Genomic DNA, 20,013 nt, shown 5'->3' with positions numbered 1-20,013 from the left:
TTGAACTTATGGATATATTCAATTTGTTTAATTTATATTATTTAAATATAAATTGTTTGATGCCAAGACTCAAAGAATGATTAACAATACCATATATGCCGGTGTGTTTACAGTACTATCCAAGAATGTAATGTCTAGAAAAGTTCTGGGTAGGAAAGTCATGGGATTTAAGCGTCCCAAGTGACTCCCCTCACTTTCCTGGAAACTCACCTGGTTGCATCTTGAAAAATGTTATTTACCCTATTTAATATTGGTTTATTTTATTCTTGGAGCCATTTGTGGGCATCTATAAAGTTGTTAGATGTTAATGAAGTTGCAATTATTACGATAATTTTTGGAGAGCTAAAGCATCCCAATTTTGAATGATAATTGCATCAGGATTACACATACGTACTTATCATAATAATTTTGGGAGAGCCACAGCATCCCAATTTTTTTATTGATAATTACATCAAGGTTACACATATGAACATCATAAAGAATTTTATTGGATGTTCATGAATTGTAGCGTACTTATTATAATTTTGGGAGAGCCACAAAATCCTAATTTTATAATAATTACATAAAGTTCGTACACATTTGAATTTCATATAGAAAAAATTAACATCATGTTGTAATTAATTCATAAATTTAATTGCTTATCCCCACAAGGACGTTTTTATTTTTATGATTTAATTAGAATAAGATAACAAATTTAGTATTAAAAGTAAAGTTTTTCTTAGGCCCACAGGTACGGAGAATTTTATTTATTAATGTTTAAATTTATTAATCTTATTAATAAAGGGTAAATTTCATGCATGATGCAACCTTTGCCCACAGGTAGGTTGAAATTTACTATTTACTATTAAATTGACATTGGCTAATTTAAAATAAAGTTGCTTCATAGCATTAAAGTATTTTTTTTTTATTTTATTGCAGCAATTTCTATCACTCTACTTTTAATAGTTTTATGTTCCAATATTTTATGGTGGTAATTTTTCTGATTGGAAAAAGGCTTTAAAGTAAAACATTTTACAGTCTCAAAAGTGTTTGTAATCCCATTATGGGAATGAAGGATTGTAAGAAATTACATATGTGTCCCTTAGACACATTTAATTCATTGTAACGGTTGGAATTTAAATAATTATCATAACGGTAATTATTTAATTTATTGTAACGGTTGGAATTTAAATAATTATCATAACGGTAATTATTTAATATAAGGATTGAATATGATTTATTCCACATTAAGTTATATGAAATCGTAACGGTTTAAAACGGTTTTTATATTAAATTTTCTGATTTATTCTCCTTGATGGGAGGAGAATAATCAGCTATCTATTGATGATGAGGGTCCCTAGCTTACCTATATATAGAGCTCTCTGTATCCATCTATTGGCACACTCATAGGCATAGGCCAGAAGAACTCTCTGAATTTTGTTTTTACAGATTTTGGTGTTGTAGAAAATTTCTTCGTTCTTCGTTCTTCATCAAGCTTGAACAAAATATGGCTGGAGGTATTTATAATTTCGCTGCTTATTATTTTAAAGCATTTTATTTATATATTATGTTTACATGTGGTATCAGAGCCAGCCTCTATGCCAATTTGTTCAGCTTTTAGTTTTGGTAATTCTTTATTAGTTGAATTGTGCAAATTTCTGTGTATCTGTTTATTGATAATTTCACATATTGTTTTGGGAATTTTACATATGTGTGAAAATCTCTTAATAATTGCACATCGTAAAACATGGACACTGTAAAGCATGAAAGCATAGATATGAATATTTTTATTGAGAAACTTGCTACACTAACATGTGGGTATTTGGGTAGGGTTTAAAACCCATGCAGTTTTTGGGTTATAAAGTGGGCCGACCCGAATGGGTCAGCCCAATGAGGTTATCTGACCCAGCCCTAAAAGCCCAAACCATTTATAGTAGCCCATCAAGAATTAAAAAAAAAAAAATTGGGTTATTGTGGGGTTTAGAACTTGGGTTTCCAAGTGTAAAGGGCCTAAGGCCACTTACTAAACCATTAGGCCATGATATTTATTATGCTATCATGTCATAAATTTATTTTGTTATGTTTATATGTTCAATATTAAAATTATTGTTTCTTTAATACTTGAACTTAGGAATATAATTAATTTTAATTATATTGTTTAAATATAATTTGTTTGATGCCTAGACCTAAGAATAATTAACAATACCATATATGCTGGCGTGTTTACAGTAATATCCGAGAATACAATGTCTAGAAAAGTTCTGGCTAAGGAAAGTCTTGGGATTTAAGTGTGTCCGTTGTGACCCCCCTCACTTTCCTGGGAACTCACCTGGTTGCACCTTGGAAAATTACTGTTTACCCCATTTAGGTATTGGTTTGTTATATTCTTAGGACTTTTGTGAGCATCTATACAGTTAATAGATGTTAATGAAGTAGTAATTATTATAATATTTTTGGGAGAGCCACAGCATCCCAATTTTAGAATAATAATTACATCAAGGTTATACACATGAACTTCATATAGAAAAATTAACATCGATTATGTAATTAATTCATAAATTTAATTGCTAATCCCCACAAGGAAGTTTTTATTTTTATGATTTAATTAGAATAAGATAATAAATTTAATGTTAAAAATAAAATTTCTCTTAGGCCCACAGGTACGGAGAATTTTATTTATTAATATTTAAATTTATTAGTCTTATTAATAAAGGGTAAATTTCATGCGTGATGCTTACTATTAAATTAGCATTGGTTAATTTAAAATAAAGTTTCATAGCATTAAAATTTTTTCCTTGATTATTGCAGCTATTTCTACTACTACTATTCTAGAAAGTACTGTTCCAATGCTTAATGGGAACAATTTTTCTGAGTGGAAAGAAAATTTACTTTTCTATTTGGGGTGCTTAGAACTTGATTTGGCACTCCGTGAGGACGAACCACCTGCCCTCACGGATACTAGTACGCCATTAGAAGTTACGAAGCATGAGAGGTAGGAGCGATCTAATCGCCTAAGTCTCATGTTTATGAAGTCTCACGTAACTAAAGGCATTAGGGGTTCTATCCCTGAAAGCAAAAGGGCAACAGAGTTCATGCGGGCTGTTGAGGAACAATTTGTAAGTTCCGATAAAGCATTGGCAAGCACCCTAATGAAGAAACTCTCAAGCAAAACCTTTGACAGATCCAGAAGTGTGCGAGAGCACATTATGGAAATGAGGGACATGGCAGCTCAACTGAAGTCCCTAGAGATTGATATTTCTGATTCCTTCTCAGTTCATTTCATCTTGAACTCACTCTCGACTGAGTACTCTCCTTTTAAGATATCCTATAACACACATAAGGATAAATGGTCAGTAAATGAACTTTTGACCATGTGTGTTCAGAAGGAGGAAAGGCTAAAGCAGGAGAAACCACAGAGTGTTCACTTTGTGGCTACTCATGATAAGGGAAAGAGTAAAAAAGGCAAAAGTGCCCCGCATCTCAAGAAAGATAACAAGTTGTCAATCAAGAAAAACGACAATAAGGATACTTGTTTCTTCTGCAAGAAAGGTGGGCATATGAAGAAGGATTGCCAAAAGTACAAAAGATGGCTTGAAAAGAAAGGTAATATCATATCTCTAGTATGTCATGAATCTTTTTTTGTTAAGGCTCCTTGTAATACATGGTGGATTGATTCTGGTTCTACAATCCATATTGTTAATACAATGCAGGGTTTTCTCAACACAAGGAAACCGGCAAGCAATGAGCAACGGGTCTATTCCGGAAATAAGTTGTTCTCTCATGTGGAAGCGGTCGGGACATTTAGATTAATTTTGAAAACTGGTTATATTTTAGATTTGGAAAATGTATTTTTTATTCCATGTTTGTCTATAAACTTAATTTCGGTTTCTAAACTGGATGTTATTGGTTTTAGTTTTTGGTTTATAAACTCTACCTTTAGTATTTTTAAAGGTGAAAATTTTATTGGTGGTGGAACCAAAATTGATGGTTTATTCAAAATTGATCTAGATCCTGACTTTGAAAACAATCATTTATCATTGCATTCTAGTGTTGGCATAAAGAGGAGCCTTGTGAATGAAAACTCCGCTTTGTTATGGCACAGGAGATTGGGACATATCTCCATAGAGAGAATCAAAAGATTAGTAAATGATGGAGTCTTAAAAACTCTTGATTTTACTGATTTTGGTACTTGTGTGGATTGCATAAAGGGAAAGCAAACCAACAAGACCACTAAAGGTGCCAGAAGGAGTTCTGAGATTCTTGAAATCATACATACAGATATCTGTGGACCTTTTCCTACTCCCTGCCTAAATGGTCAAAGATATTTTATATCTTTTATTGATGACCATACACGGTACATGTATCTCTACTTTCTAAATGATAAGGCTGAAGCACTCAATGCTTTCAAGACCTATAAGGTAGAAGTAGAGAAACAAAAGGACAAGAAAATCAAGATCGTGAGATCTGATAGAGGCGGAGAGTACTATGGAAGGTACACAAAAAAGGGACAAATGATAGGTCCATTTGCGCAATTTCTTGAAGAAGAAGGCATTGTTGCTCAATACACAATGCCTGGCACACCACAACAAAATGGTGTTGCAGAAAGAAGAAATCGTACACTTATGGACATGGTAAGGAGCATGCTCAATAATTCTGAGTTACCTTTATTTCTATGGAGTGAAGCCTTAAAAACTGCTGTGTATGTATTAAACCGGGTACCATCCAAGGCTGTCCCTAAGACACCTTTTGAATTATGGAATGGATGGAAACCAAGTTTAAATCACTTACACATATGGGGTTGTCCTGCTGAAGTGAGGATTTATAATCCAAATATAAAGAAGTTAGACCCAAGGACAACCAGCGGTCATTTTATCGGCTATGCAGTCAACTCCAAAGGATTTAGGTTTTATTGTCCTTCTAATAATACTAGAATTGTTGAATCTATGAATGCAAAATTCTTAGAGGATCTTGAACATAGTGGGAGTGCTTATCCTCAAAGGATTGAATTAGAGGAAGCACAAGAGTTGACTGATGCTCCTTTATCTAAAGGATGTTTGATTATGTTTAAGGAAATCCAAACAGATTGCCTTGAACCACAATCAATTTCAGAACAGTCAACTCATGAGGAACAAGTTCATATTGAACCTACTCAAACCCCTCAACATGAGGAGGAAGTAGGATTAAGAAGATCTTCTAGAATAATTAGACCAGCAATCTCTAGTGATTATATTGTATACCTCCAAGAGTCCGATTTTGATGTTGGGCCTAAGGATGATCCAAATTCATTTTCACAAACCATGAGTGGGGAACACTCCACATTATGGTTAAATGCCATGAAGGAAGAAATGGAATCCATGGCTAAAAATCAAGTCTGGGATCTTGTTGACTTACCAGAGAAAGCTGTAGCCATAGGCTGCAAATGGGTTTACAAAACCAAAAGGGATGCTTCTAGTAATGTTGAACGATATAAAGCTAGACTTGTGGCCAAGGGTTTCACACAAAAGGAAGGTATTGATTATCATGAAACCTTCTCTCCAGTATCCAAGAAGGATTCATTTAGGATAATCATGGCATTAGTAGCTCATTTTGATCTAGAGCTACATCAAATGGATGTGAAAACAGCTTTTTTGAATGGGGATCTTGAAGAAGAGGTTTACATAAAACAACCTGAAGGTTTTGATGATAACACTCAGAAAGCTTGCAAAATAAATAAATCTATTTATGGACTAAAACAAGCCTCCCGTCAATGGTATATTAAATTTCACAAAGTTATTACCTCATTTGGTTTTATTGAGAACTTTGTTGATCAATGTATATACCTTAAGGTCAGTGGGAGTAAAGTCATATTTTTAGTCCTATATGTAGATGATATTTTACTTGCAAGTAATGATTTAGGTTTGCTGCATGAAACCAAACAGTTTCTTTCTCAAAATTTTGAAATGAAGGATTTGGGTGAAGCCTCTTATGTCATTGGCATAGAGATTCACAGAGACAGAAAACAGAAAATATTAAAACTGTCTCAAAAGGCCTACATTGAAAAAGTTTTGGAAAGATTCAGAATGAAGAACTGTTCGGCTTCTGTAGCACCTATCATTAAAGGAGACAAATTCAGTAATGATCAATGTCCCCGAAATGCATTGGAACAGGAGCAGATGAAGAACATTCCATATGCATCTGCAATTGGCAGTCTATTGTATGCACAAGTTTGCACTAGACCTGACATTGCGATGGCAGTTGGAATGTTGGGTCGATATCAAAGTAACCCAGGAATGGAACATTGGAAAGCTGCAAAGAAAGTCATGCGGTATTTGCAAGGAACAAAGGACTACGGTTTGACATTCAGACACACTGACCATTTGGAAGTGGTTGGGTATTCAGATTCAGATTTTGCTGGATGTGTAGATAGTAGAAAATCTACTTCAGGGTATATCTTTCTCTTGGCTGGAGGGGCTATATCCTGGAGAAGTAACAAGCAAACTATAGTTGCTACATCTACAATGGAAGCAGAATTTATTGCGTGCTATGAAGCCACTACACAGGAGCTATGGTTAAGAAATTTTGTTGGTGGTCTCAAAATTGTCGATTCTATAGCGAGACCAATCAAGATCTTCTACGATAATCGTGCTGCCATATTCTTTTCTAAGAATAATAAAAGTGGAAGCAGAAGTAAGCATATCGACATCAAGTATCTTCGTGTGAGAGAGAACATCAAAAGAAATGAAGTGCTCGTTGAGCATATCAGTACTGAATTGATGATTGCGGATCCTATGACTAAAGGTTTACCGATAAAGCTGTTTAAAAGTCATGTGAAGCATATGGGACTCATTGATTCATTTTGTACTTAGTTCTTTCTAATTTATCTATAGACATCAAGTTATTATTAATAAAGTTTGTGCACATTTGTTACATTATCCATGGGGATAAAATTAAAGTTGGATCCGAATAACTTATAGGAAGTTTATTCATAAAGTTTGATTGCCCATATAGTACTCATTTAAGGAATATTTTATATGTAATACATGGAAGGGACGACTTATTATATAAAGTTTTACCGCCATGATTCATGTGTAATATTCTTTATGTGAGTCGGAGGATTTCATGAATGGCTGGAATAAATAAAGTTATAATCATATTGAAGAACCGGACATCTAGGGAATTATATGTGTCATAAGGGCCAAGTGAGAGAATGTAAAAAATTACATATGTGTCCCTTAGACACATTTAATTCATTGTAACAGTTGGAATTTAAATAATTATCATAACGGTAATTATTTAATTTATTGTAACGGTTGGAATTTAAATAATTATCATAACGGTAATTATTTAATATAAGGATTGAATATGATTTATTCCACATTAAGTTATATGAAATCGTAACGGTTTAAAACGGTTTTTATATTAAATTTTCTGATTTATTCTCCTTGATGGGAGGAGAATAATCAGCTATCTATTGATGATGAGGGTCCCTAGCCTACCTATATATAGAGCCCTGTGTATCCATCTATTGGCACACTCATAGGCATAGGCCAGAAGAACTCTCTGAATTTTGTTTTTACAGATTTTGGTGTTGTAGAAAATTTCTTCGTTCTTTGTTCTTCATCAAGCTTGAACAAAATATGGCTGGAGGTATTTATAATTCCGCTGCTTATTATTTTAAAGCATTTTATTTATATATTATGTTTACAAGGATATGATAAGTTAGCTTAAGTCCCTAAAGGTTGAGATTTTTAAGTCATTCTTGGTATATTCATTTTGAATTTTTTCTTCTAATTATAATATTTTATCTTGAGGCACACATAAGGATAATTGGTTAGTTAAAGGAACTTCTAACCATGTGTGTTCAAGAAGATGAGAGAATTCATAAGGTCTTCACATGGTTACTCATGTTAAGGAAAATACCAATAAAGGCAATCATGCCCAACATTTAAAGCATGAGAATAAGGTGCCAAGAAAATGTTTTGGCAATCAAGATACCTATTTCTCATGGAATAATGAAAACATAAGGGCATATAAAGAAAAATTGTATGACGTAAGAGAAATGACTTGAAATGAAAAAAATCTCATATATCTAGTGTGTAGTAAATCTCTTTTATTGATTCCTTTAAATAGGTTGTGGATTGATTCTTGTTAATAATCCATGTTGTCAACACAATGCAAAGTTTTCTTAAAATGAATAACACGTGTTTACAATTGAAGGTTATTGAGATTTATAGATTAATTTTAGAATTCAGTTATTTTTAGACCTCAATAATGTTTTAAATATTCCATAATTTTCAAGAAAAATTTAATTTATATTTTAGCTTGTTAAATAAAATTTCAATTTTTAACTTGAAATTTTTATTTAAGTTGGAATATTACGTGATGGTTTATTAAAATTTATCTATATCCCAACTTTGAAGCAAATTTATTGTTTATTTCTACATATTGATGTTGACGTAAAGTGGAGTTTTGTGAATGAAAAATGCTCTTATTATGGCATTGGATATTGAAATATATCTCCATAAAAATAAAATAAAATAAAAAGTCGATAAATAATAATTTATTGACTTTGGTACTTGTGTGGATTGCATAAGGGAAAGCATACCAACAAGACCACTAAAGATGCCAAAGAGAGACTTTTGAAATTCTTGAGATGATATACATTGATATGTGTTGACCTTTTCATACTCACTGTCTAAATGGTCAGAGATATTTTTTATCTCTTTTAGTGATAACCATATACGATTTATGTATCTCTATCTTCTAAAATAATAAGACTGATGTATTGAATGTTTTCAATACCTATTAGGTAGAAGAATAGAAACAACATGAAGATTATAAGATCTGATATAGGCAAAGAGTATTATAGTAAGTACACACAAAAGGGGAATTGATTAGTAATACTGATATTCTATTACCCTTATAGAGTAAAGCCTTGAAGACTGTTGTGTATATGTTAAACAGGATTCCGTTTAAGGTTGTCCTTAAGACACCTTTAAAGTGTGAAATAAATAGAAGTTAAGTTTAAATTATTTACACATATGAGGTTGCCTTGCTAAAGAGGGGATTTACAATCCTCGCCTAAAGGAATAAATTCAAGCACAACCATCGGATCTTTTATAGGCTATACAGTAAACTTTAAAGGGTTTATATGTTTTATTATCCTTCATATAATCCTAGAGTTGTTGATTGTAAAATTTCTAGAGGATATTCAACCTAGTGGGAAGTGTTTATCCTCAAAGGTTTTACTTAGAGGAAACACAAGAGTTGACTAAAGGTCTTTCATATGAAGGATGTTTGATTGTACTTATGAAAAATCAAATTGATTACCCTGAGCTACAATCAGTTTTAGAATTATCAACTCATGAAGAACAGGTTTAGTATGAATCTACTCAGACTTTGCAAAATGCAAAAGGAAGTATAATTAAGAAGATCCTATGAAATAAGGAGATCAACAATCCATAATAATTAAGTTGTATGGCTCAAGAGTCCAATTTTGATGTCGGACTTAAGGATGATCCAAATTGTTTTCACAAGCCATGAGTGGAGACAATTCCACATTATGATACAATAACTCATTTTGATCTAGAGCTACATCAAATGGATTTGAAAACAACTTTCTTGAATTGGGATCTTAAAGATGAAGTCTACATGAGACAACCTAAAGGTTTTATAGGTAATAGTCAGAATACTTGCAAAATAAATAAATCTGTTTTTAGGTTGATACAGATCTCCCGTCGGTAGTATACTTTTTACAAGTTTATTGCTTCACTGATTATTGAAAATCTTGTTACTTAGTATATATACCTTAAGGTCAGTGGGAGTAAAGTAATCTTTGTAGTCTATTATGTAGATATTATTTTGTAAGTAGTGATTTAAGTTTCGCTTCATAAAGTTCCTCTTACAAAATGTCAAGAGACATAAAACACATTAACATTGTCTCGGAAAGCCTACATTGAATAAGATTTGGGAAGATTTAGAATGAAGGATTTTGCACCTTCAGTAGCAACTAAGAGGACAAATTCAATACATATTAAATGTCCCAAAATGTATTGGAACAAAAGGCAGATGAAAGGTCTTTTGTAAGCATCTGCATTATGCAACCTAATGCAAACATAAACTTGCACTGGACTGACAGTAAGATTACTGGGTCAATAAAGTGCTGTAAATAAAGTCTTGCGGTATATGTAAAAGGCCAAGAAGAACAACTTAACCTAAAGATACACTACCATTTGGTGGTGGTTGGTTATTCAGATTTTGAATTTTAATGATTGTGTAGATAGTAGAAAGTCTACTTTATGATATATATTTTCTTAATGAGGGATATATCCTAAAGATGCAGAAAGCAGACTATAATTGCTACGTCTACCAAGAAAGTTAAAATTCTTGCATGCTTTGAATTTACTACACATGCATGATGGATGAGACATTTTGTTAAAAGTCTCAAGATTGTCGATTTACAGTTAGACCATAAAGATATTCTGCGATAATTCTACTGTAATATTCTTTTATAAGTAGAAGTAGATATAAATATATCGACATCAAGTATCTCAGTATGAGAAAACATTAAATAGACATAAAATGTCTATTGAGCATATAAGTACTGAATTAATGATTGCGAATCTCATGACTAAAAGTTTACCGGTAAAGAAAGTATAAAGTCTTGCGGAGTATATGAAATTCATTAATTTATTTTTGCTTAGTTTCTCTCTATTTGGTCTATAGACATCAAGTTATTGTTAATAAAGTTTTGTGCACATTTGTTACATTATCCATGGGGATAAAATTAAAGTTGGACCCGAATAACTTATGTGAAGTTTATTCATAAAGTTTGATTGTCCATATAGTCCTCATTTTGGGAATATAATATATGTAATGCATGGAAAGGACGACTTATTATATAAAGTTTTACCGTCATGATTCATGTGTAGTATTCCTTGAGTGAGTGGGAGAATTTCATGAATGGTTGGAATAAATAAAGTAATAATCATATTGAAGAACCGAACATCATAAGGAATTATATGTGTCATAAGGGCCAAGTGAGAGAATGTAAGAAATTACATGTGTCCCTCAGACACATTTAATTTGTTGTAACGGTAAATGTTAAATAATTATCATAATGGTAATTATTTAATATAGGGAGTTAATATGATTTATTCCAAATTACATTACATGATAAAAACAGTTTTTTGTATTAATATTTCTGATTTATTCTCCTTGATGGGAGGAGAATAATCAGCTAATTAATTAATGACGAGGGTCCCTGGCCTACCTATATAAAGAGCCCTATGCATTCATATTTTGGCACACTCATAAGCATAGATCAGATGATCTTCTGTCTAAATTTTCTTTTGCAGAATTTCTGTTTATCGCTAAGTCTTCTTTATATGTTTGAGCAAAAATGGCTAGAGGTATTTATATTCAATTCCGCTGCTTATTTTACTAGCATTTTATTTAATATTATGCTTACTGGAGAAACTCAAACTCAGAAATGATTTACGAAATTTAAAAATTGAAATCATTTTCCAAAGATTTTTAGATCGCACCAAATACCAAAAAATATGAAAAAGATTTTTAAAAATATTTTATGCCGAAACAAATGGAGCTTTATCATTATATTTTTAAATAATCATATAGCTGGTTTTTGACCCAACCCATCTATTAGATGAAATGATAGAGAGAAAAAATGAAGGGAAAATCTCAATGACAAGATCTGTACGTTTATTGAACATAAAATCTCGAAGTGAGATGTTTCTTGTCGAATCAGGATTCTCTACAATTATTTGTTCGAATTTGAGAGAATTCGAGTAGGTGATTATCAGAGACTACTTATGGGACCCACCTGACCAGATAAGTGATTGGATAACCCAATTTTTATTTGGTCAAGTGAGTCTCATAAGTAGTTTCTCACAATCACCTGCGTGAATTCTCTCAAATCTGGACAAATAAAGAGGATCTTAATCCCTTCTTGCCATTACCTAGCGGCGACCAATAATGTTTAAAACGTACTTGCAATAAAGTCCCTCTCGTTTGTCATTATAACAAAATTTCAAATACTATCATGGCAAAATGAATTTGTTTTCACTTGTACAATAAATTATTCGTAATGACAGTCTAACGTCATCTGCTAATTATTTGGTCCCTCTTGTATAAGAGAATTACACATGTTCAAGCTTAGTCCAAACAAAATCCTAGAGATCCTTGTGTTAAAAATAAATATTTTTTTTTTTTTTTGATATATTGATTCATTGGATTTGGTCATTGACAAATAGCTTCATAGCCTCGTAAACATGAGAGGTGGCTAAACCACCTTCAAATCCTCATATTTGGTTAGAGGGAGCGGAGGTGATTCGATCACCTTAGATATGGACATACGGTTAGAAGGGTTGCCAAACCACACAAGGCTAGTGATTTTTTATTTATATTATTTATTATTATTATTATTAATTTATTATTAAAGATGTTATAATGAAAAAATGGACTAAACTTGTAAAGAATGAGTTCTTTGTTAGGTAGTGCACCATAAAAAGCAGGGGCGGAAGCATGTATACATTAGTCCCACAAAATTTTTAAAATTGCCTCCAAATTTTTTAAAATTTCCTTAAACTTTTTTGGTTTTTATTTTTTTATTTTTTTATTTTTTTTTTTTATGAAATGTCTCTCCAAAATTAATTTTTTACCCTCAACTTTTTTTTTTAAAAAAAAATTGTCTCTACCTTTAAATGTCTGGTTCTACCCCTAATAAAAAGTGATTTGTTACTAAAAATGAAAAAATTTGAGAATTTTGAATAAGCTAAGCTTGCGAGCCCCTATCGATAGGATTTAACGAAAAATTCTAACGGATAGTTGAAATTGAAAAAATATTGAAAGAATAATACCTTAAATTGACACTTTTTAAAATTTGTGTACCTTTTTTTCAAAAATGATGAAAGATCATAGGTTATAAATAAAGTTTTCCCTGACTCGTTAGCTCGTTCATATCTCTTATATATTACTAAAAATGAGTTATATATATTTAAGCATGTATATTAATAATTAAGAAATATATGTTATATATGTTACTTAATATTTATGTGTGTGTATTAGTTAACATTCTAACCAGTTAGTTCAAAACTAACATATTATCTAATTTATTAACATATACAAAGTACATGTAATTAACTATATGTTACTCGATATTTATATATATATATATATATATATATATATATGTAACGCCCCGCCTTTTACAAAAAGACGTAAGTGAAAATTTCGATTTTCACGTGACATTACGACATCATCAGAGTTATAAATTGGCAGTGGAATATATCTATTTTCTTTTTCTTTGCAATGACACATTAGAGCTGACTGAATAACCTCAATATATAAAATAATAATCTTTGTTCTGATACTATAAATACATCTCGAAAAATAACATTCGTGCCACAAGCGACACTCAATAAAGTATTAGTAATACCAAAATATCATAGCATTGAAGAGACATATAAAAGAGTTTGACACTGGTGCATGGAATGATAAACTAAGCAGGGTAGTCCATCACATCCAAGAGACCTCAACATAGGAGGCAACTTAGCCTTAAAAGACTGCTACTCAGATCCATCTAAGCATCTGGATAGTCCTGATACTCTTCATTCTCAAACCCTGTATTAATAAATAATACAGATAGAAATAACAATACAAAAATACCAAAGTGAGTCTGCTGTTTCCAATAATATAATGAATGCTGATTTATTTATGAAATGCAACATATGAAATAGAATAAAATAAAGATTATATATAAATATATATATACAATTTATGGCCTATGGTTGCAAGTCATAGTCATAGATTGAATATGTATATGTATATATAAATAAATAAAGAAATGGCGTGACAGTTTTATATGCAGAGTTTTAATTATATTTTGGAAGCACTCCTCTCGTGATGGATCCTACGGTCCGTATTAGCGCGTTGATTGGGATCCTACGGTCCCCTTTTTACGAGTTATCTCCCAAGTTTTATTAATCTTTTACTGGAATCCTACGGTTCCAGCATAACTGAAATCCTAAGGTTTCAGTGGCTTGTTTATTATCCTCTTTTCGGGTGCCTCTTCATTCACTGAGAACCTAGGAACTCATGTGAAGCCTCATGTACCCACTGTGGATCTAGATCCAACAGCTTGTTATTATACAGATTATTAAAATAATAAAATATGTAAGGCCGCATGCGCAAACAAGTAAATAAAGCAGTAGACACAATATTATAGGAAAAATCCACCAGCTTCGTCCTCAGTAAGTATAAAGATACTTACCTTCTCTTGCTTCCAAAAGGGTTTCCATACAATTGGTGACAAAGGCTTCTAGAAAAGGGGCTAAAACTGCACCCTTGCTGTAGCACATGAAATAGAGTATTTTTCTCCTTTCCTTTTAAAAGAGATGTAACTCGTGAGAGCAACAAGGTGTTCCTTCTTTTTGTTTTCTTCATTCTTTTCCCTTTCATTAACATCATAAACCGAACACACAAGGATACACTGCAATACATTTTAATGCACACAATAGTGAATTAATATAATTCATTAATAATACACTCCAACACTATTCCTATTCCTAACCTCCAAACCTTAACTTAATTTTCTATCGTTATTCTGTCACGGTAACGGCATGTAAAATTAATCCAATTACATTTTATTACTAATCTTTTTATGCGGACTTTATTACGGCATTTATCAAGGCCTTTAAATATTTATTTAAAATAGATCTCGTAATACCAAATCTTATAAGAATAGGTATAATAGTTAAAACCCATGATTTTTACAATAAAGTTGTGCAACCCAAAATAGCTTGAACCTTTAATTAAAATAATATTGACGCATGTACTGTTTCAGCTATTCTAACTGAAACAGTGAGATACCAAAATAGATTTTAGCCAACATATGGTTTATTTTAAATCAAATAAACTTAATAACTTCGTTAACATAATTAACGGATATTATAATTTAGAAATAAGTGAAATAAAATAACTTCGTGCTTATTTCTTTATTTTAATCTTATAAAAATTGAGCAGAATAACGGCTTATTAAATGCCTTAAATACTTAAAAGTATTTGGCCAGCATAACGGCGCTTTTGTAAAATAATGTATTTTACTTGGGCATCATAACGACGTATTTTTATATTTAATCACTCCACTTTGAAAATCCTGTTTAAAACACAACTTAAAACACATTAGATTACTTTAGCAAATAACTCATAAATTCACAATATTAAAATAAAACTTTAATTAAAAACTAAATATATATTTCTTCTTTTTCTTTTCTTTCTTCTTCTTCTTTTTCTCTTCTTCTTCTCTTCCTATTTTCCTTCTTCTTCTTCTCTTCTTTCACAGTAGAGTCGAGAGAGACAGAGAGATAGAGAAGGAGAAAGAGCTTGAGAGAAAGACTTACCTGCGGGAGAGAGAGAACTTCGGATTTCTTCTTCCTTCACTGCTGGACCCAAAGTAGAGAGAGAGAGAAACAGAATTTTGAGAGAGATTGGGAGAGAAATTGAGAAGTGTAATTGAAGGAATGGATTGGGCTCCTTTTATAGTGAAATGGACGGCCAAGATTGCTCCAAAACGATCGCATCTAACGGCTGGGGAGAAGATTTGGGGAGATTTGGTATTAAATATCAGATTTTCGGAGATTTGGTGCATGAATCTGTTTTCTGCAGAAAGTCGATCGATCCACTTTTTACACTATAAAATATTCGATCGATCCAATTGAACAGTAGGTCGATCGATCTACTTTTTACACTATAAAATATTCGATCGATCCAATATACTTAGCCAAATTTTCATCCGTCTCAGCACCTATATAACTAAATCGCTCAATCGATTAATTAATCGATCGATCGATTTTGGCTTCTAATAAGAGTTCGATCACACGATCGATTTTAAGACATCAAACAATCGCTCGATCGATACTATAATCGATCAATCGAATTAAACTTAGTTTAATTCTAATCCATTTTAACTCTTATATACCTATACACGTATTTCTAATAAATATTTAATCTCTTAAATATTTATACCTATCTTAATGAATATTTATTCCACAAATATTCATATGTATATTATTCCTATTATTAGGCCTTAAATCATATTTTAAGATATTTTACTCAATATCTTAAAATACGGGGTATTACAATATATACTAAATAAGCATATAGTATATTAGCTAAGTAAATATTGCATTACATATTAATTATAATACTTTGATAATAGTATTTAGTATGTTAAACTAACATATTAAGTTATTAATAGCTAGTATAGAGGTTGTTTACAAACTTGGGCTTGAACTCCGCTTTAATTACATATTGAAAAATTTAATAGCCTACCTCAAGCTCTAGTTGAGCCGAGCTTGTCGAGTAACCTGGTTTGGCTCGGCTTGGCTCAAATGTCATTCTCAACAAGCTCGAGCTCGCCCGCCCGAATTTTGAACGAGCCGAGCTTGAACATGCATTTTATAGCTTGGCTCGAATTCGAGCTCGACTATTTAAACTCGACTAAAAAACGAGCCAGTCTTGAAATCTTAAAACTCGACTCGGCTCGGCTCGATTACATCCCTAGTCTTTGCCATTCTTTGTCGTCTTTCTCTCACTTGTTTCCTCTCTGCCTCTCTCAGTCCAAACAGGAACACCCCTCCTAGCTCCTATTCACAAAGACCATTCTACCCGCCAATACACCGTCCAAACTTACCTCAAAACCCCTCTCCAACCCTCCAAACTACTCCTTGACCTCGGCGCTTCCTTCTCCTGGCTCGACTGTTTCCAAAACTATACTTCCTCCACTTACCTCCACATCCCCTGCAATGCCTCTCTCTGTGTTTCCCTCCACTCACTCGCCTGCTCCAACTGTTATGGCGCCCCCACCCCCGCCTGCGCGAACTACACTTGCGCTCTCTTCCCTGAGAACCCCGTTACCCGCAAGCCCACCATAGCCAACGCCATCATCGACTCCCTCGCATTGCCCACCACCGATTGCTCCACTCTAGGCCCACTCCGTCTCATCCTCGAGTTCCTCTTCTCCTGCTCGCGAACCTTCCTCCTCTAAGGCCTCGCCGAAGGTGTCACCAGCCTAGCCACACTGGGTCGCTCCAACTTTTTGCTCCCGGGGCAGGTTAGTGCCGTCCTATCTTCCCCCCGCTATTTTGCACTGTGCTTGTCTGGTACGAGCTCGGATCAGGGCGTGGTGTTCTTGGGCACCAGTGGGCCCTACTACTTTAATTCATTAATTTCCAAAATTGACCTCTCGAAATCGCTTATTTACACGCCGCTGATTTTGAACCCGGTCGGGAGCACCGTGATAACGTACTATCTACAACCGTCCGATGAGTATTTCATAGGTTTGACTTCAGTAGAAGTCAACGGGAAGGCCGTGCAGATCAATGGCTTGCTCCTGACCGTAGATGAGAACGGGTCCGATGGGACCAAGATCAGCACCGTCCATCCGTACACTGTATTGGAGACGTCCATATTCAAAGCCTTTACTGAGCTGTTTGTTAGCGAAGCCTCTGCTTTGAACCTCACCGTAACGAACGCGGTTGAGCCATTCGGTGCGTGCTATCTAGCGAAGGACGTTTTTAGTACCCGTGTGGGACCGGCCGACCCGACCGTCGATCTCATGATGCAAAGCAATGACGTGTTTTGGAGGATTTTCGTGTCGAATTCGATGGTCAGGATCTCGAGGGATGATGCGGACATGTGGTGCTTGGGATTTGTGGATGGTGGGCCCAATGCTAGGACATCTGTGGTGATTAGAGGTATGGCTGGCAAAACAGGTACCCAACACGACCCGTGAAGACTCGCAACCCGTTTAAGCAAGACCTAGACACGACCCGTTTATGTTAATGGGTCGGAGCTCTAGACACAACACGACATGGCAATTTTACAGGTCACCCGACACGACCCGTGAAACCTGTTTAGCATAATGAGTCGCATACACGACCTGTTTGACCGTAACCTTATAATCTAGGCTAATCAATGTAAACATCCACGAACACTTGGTTTTTCATTCTCTGAACTCCATATGGTATTATACACACAGATTACAGACCATCAAATTAGGAACTAAAACATGATTTACAAGTTATTTCACTCGGATACCCATTTCTCAATTCATTCAATCAATTTTGGATTTGTCCATAGATTTAGCAAAGCCAAGAAAACTAATAAAGAAAAGTTGATGAATTTCGAACACATACCGCACACCCTTGGTGGACTCGTCATCCAAATCACGCTGCTTCCTTGCACCACCGCCTCTACCACAACCCCCGTGATTCGCTCTCAGGTCTAAACTCAATGGATCACTCCCTGAAACATCCTGATTCGCACCGCTAACGTCCCCGAACTGCTCGCTCCTCAGCCCCAATCCCCATCCAAACTCCCCCACGGCCCCGCTGCCATTCATCAGGAACTGAAGAAGAAGGGGTGGCACTGAAGAAGAGCAGAGAGAGAGAGCGTCGCTGCGTCGAGCGGGTCTAGCGGGAGGAAGAAGAAGAGGGGGCGACGGGGGCGGCGACGAGGCGCTGAAGCTTGAAGGAGAAAGAAAAGAAGACTGAAGAAGTTAGGGCTTTTCAGCCCTAACCTAAATTACCTAATAATCTAAATTAGTAAATCCAATCCCATATCCTTTTTTTTTTTAATAAAATATAAATATATAAATATATATATAAAAAAAGTAATCGTGTCTGGCGGGTCACCCGACCCGACCGGCCAAACTGAGATAAACGGATCGACCCGTTTATGACCCAAACCCGCTAATTTCGTGTCGGGTTGTTGGGTCGTGTCAAAATTGCAAGCCTTAATTGGAGGGCATCAGATGGAGGATAATCTTCTTCAGTTTGATCTCGAATCAAGGAGCCTCATGTGCCAACTTCAATTTTACTTCCAATCAAATTCTAAAATAATCCTTTTTTAAAAAAATAAAAAATAAAAAAATTTTCATTTTTATATAATGGTTGTTAATTGTTTTTGTTTTTCTTGTTCTTATTGCTGCTGCTGCACATTTGTCCGCTTTCCCTTAAATGCTTCAACAAAGCTTCTAGTTGAACTATTTCTATTAATCTTTCTGCTTCAACATAGATTTGATCTTTTTAACTTTAAATGATTATTATTGGAACTGTTTCTAGTTATTCCTATGGAGTTCACTTGATTAGGGAATTCAACCCCATTGGAGAGATTTAGATCTTCCTAATATATTCTAAGGCCTTGGATGAGATCAATGAGCAGACTGAAAACATGAAACAGATCCAGGAAGCATTGTCAGGTCCAACCCACTTTGTCTTTGATGAGGTTATTGTTCTCTTGATGCCTTTTCATTTTTCACAGCTCCTAATCCTATTCAGTTGCCAAAAAAAACATCATTTTCTTTTCTTTTTGAATTACCAATTAATTGAGCCTTGTGATTCTCTGTTGGAGATACTTCAAATGATTTTGTCATTGCAGGATGAATGGGAAGTTGAAAGAAGATGCTGCAAATAAACAAGTCACCATCCAAACTTGAAATCTACTCTTTCTAGTGCCAAAGAAGATGTTGCAGTTGGGGAAGAAATTTATGTTCCGTTTGTTTCGTCGTAAATTATTTTCAAACAAATCATTTTTTCTTGAAAATATTTTTCAGCGGTTGACTCTTATGAAAAAATCACCAACAGCTAAAAACCACCGATGACGAGATTATGTCACTGGCTGGCAAGATTCTGGCTACTTTCACCAGATTCCGACGACAATGGCTAGATTTCGGCCAGTTTCACCGGAATTTGGGTTAGCTGGATTCCAGCAAAGGAGGCCAGAATCCGACACAAATGACCATATTCTAGCCAAACTGATCGAAATCTGGCACAGTACAGCCGGATTCTGGCCGGAATATGGTTCGCTGGAATCTGGCGATGATGGCTAGATGTCGTTGGATTTCGGTGACGTCCCCCCGGAATCTAGCCAGTGCCGGGATTCCGGCAATTGGATACCAAAATTCAAGGGCCTTTGGCGGTAAATTCAAGCTACCAACAAACTCTAATGCCCAACAGTGGCGGATTCCCACAAATG

The 20,013-nt window shown here is 34.3% G+C and overlaps 1 pseudogene; it reads left to right on the top strand.

The window, feature by feature from the left end:
* The first annotated feature begins 4,337 nt into the window (after window positions 1-4,337).
* Window positions 4,338-18,878, top strand: LOC133852524 (probable aspartic proteinase GIP1; annotated as a pseudogene).
* Window positions 18,879-20,013: the final 1,135 nt, after the last annotated feature.

The sequence above is a fragment of the Alnus glutinosa genome, chromosome 12 (assembly GCF_958979055.1).
Source record: "Alnus glutinosa chromosome 12, dhAlnGlut1.1, whole genome shotgun sequence".
Taxonomy (NCBI): domain Eukaryota; kingdom Viridiplantae; phylum Streptophyta; class Magnoliopsida; order Fagales; family Betulaceae; genus Alnus; species Alnus glutinosa.
Note: the sequence above shows the minus strand (reverse complement) of the source record. Positions and strands in the feature narration are given on the sequence as shown.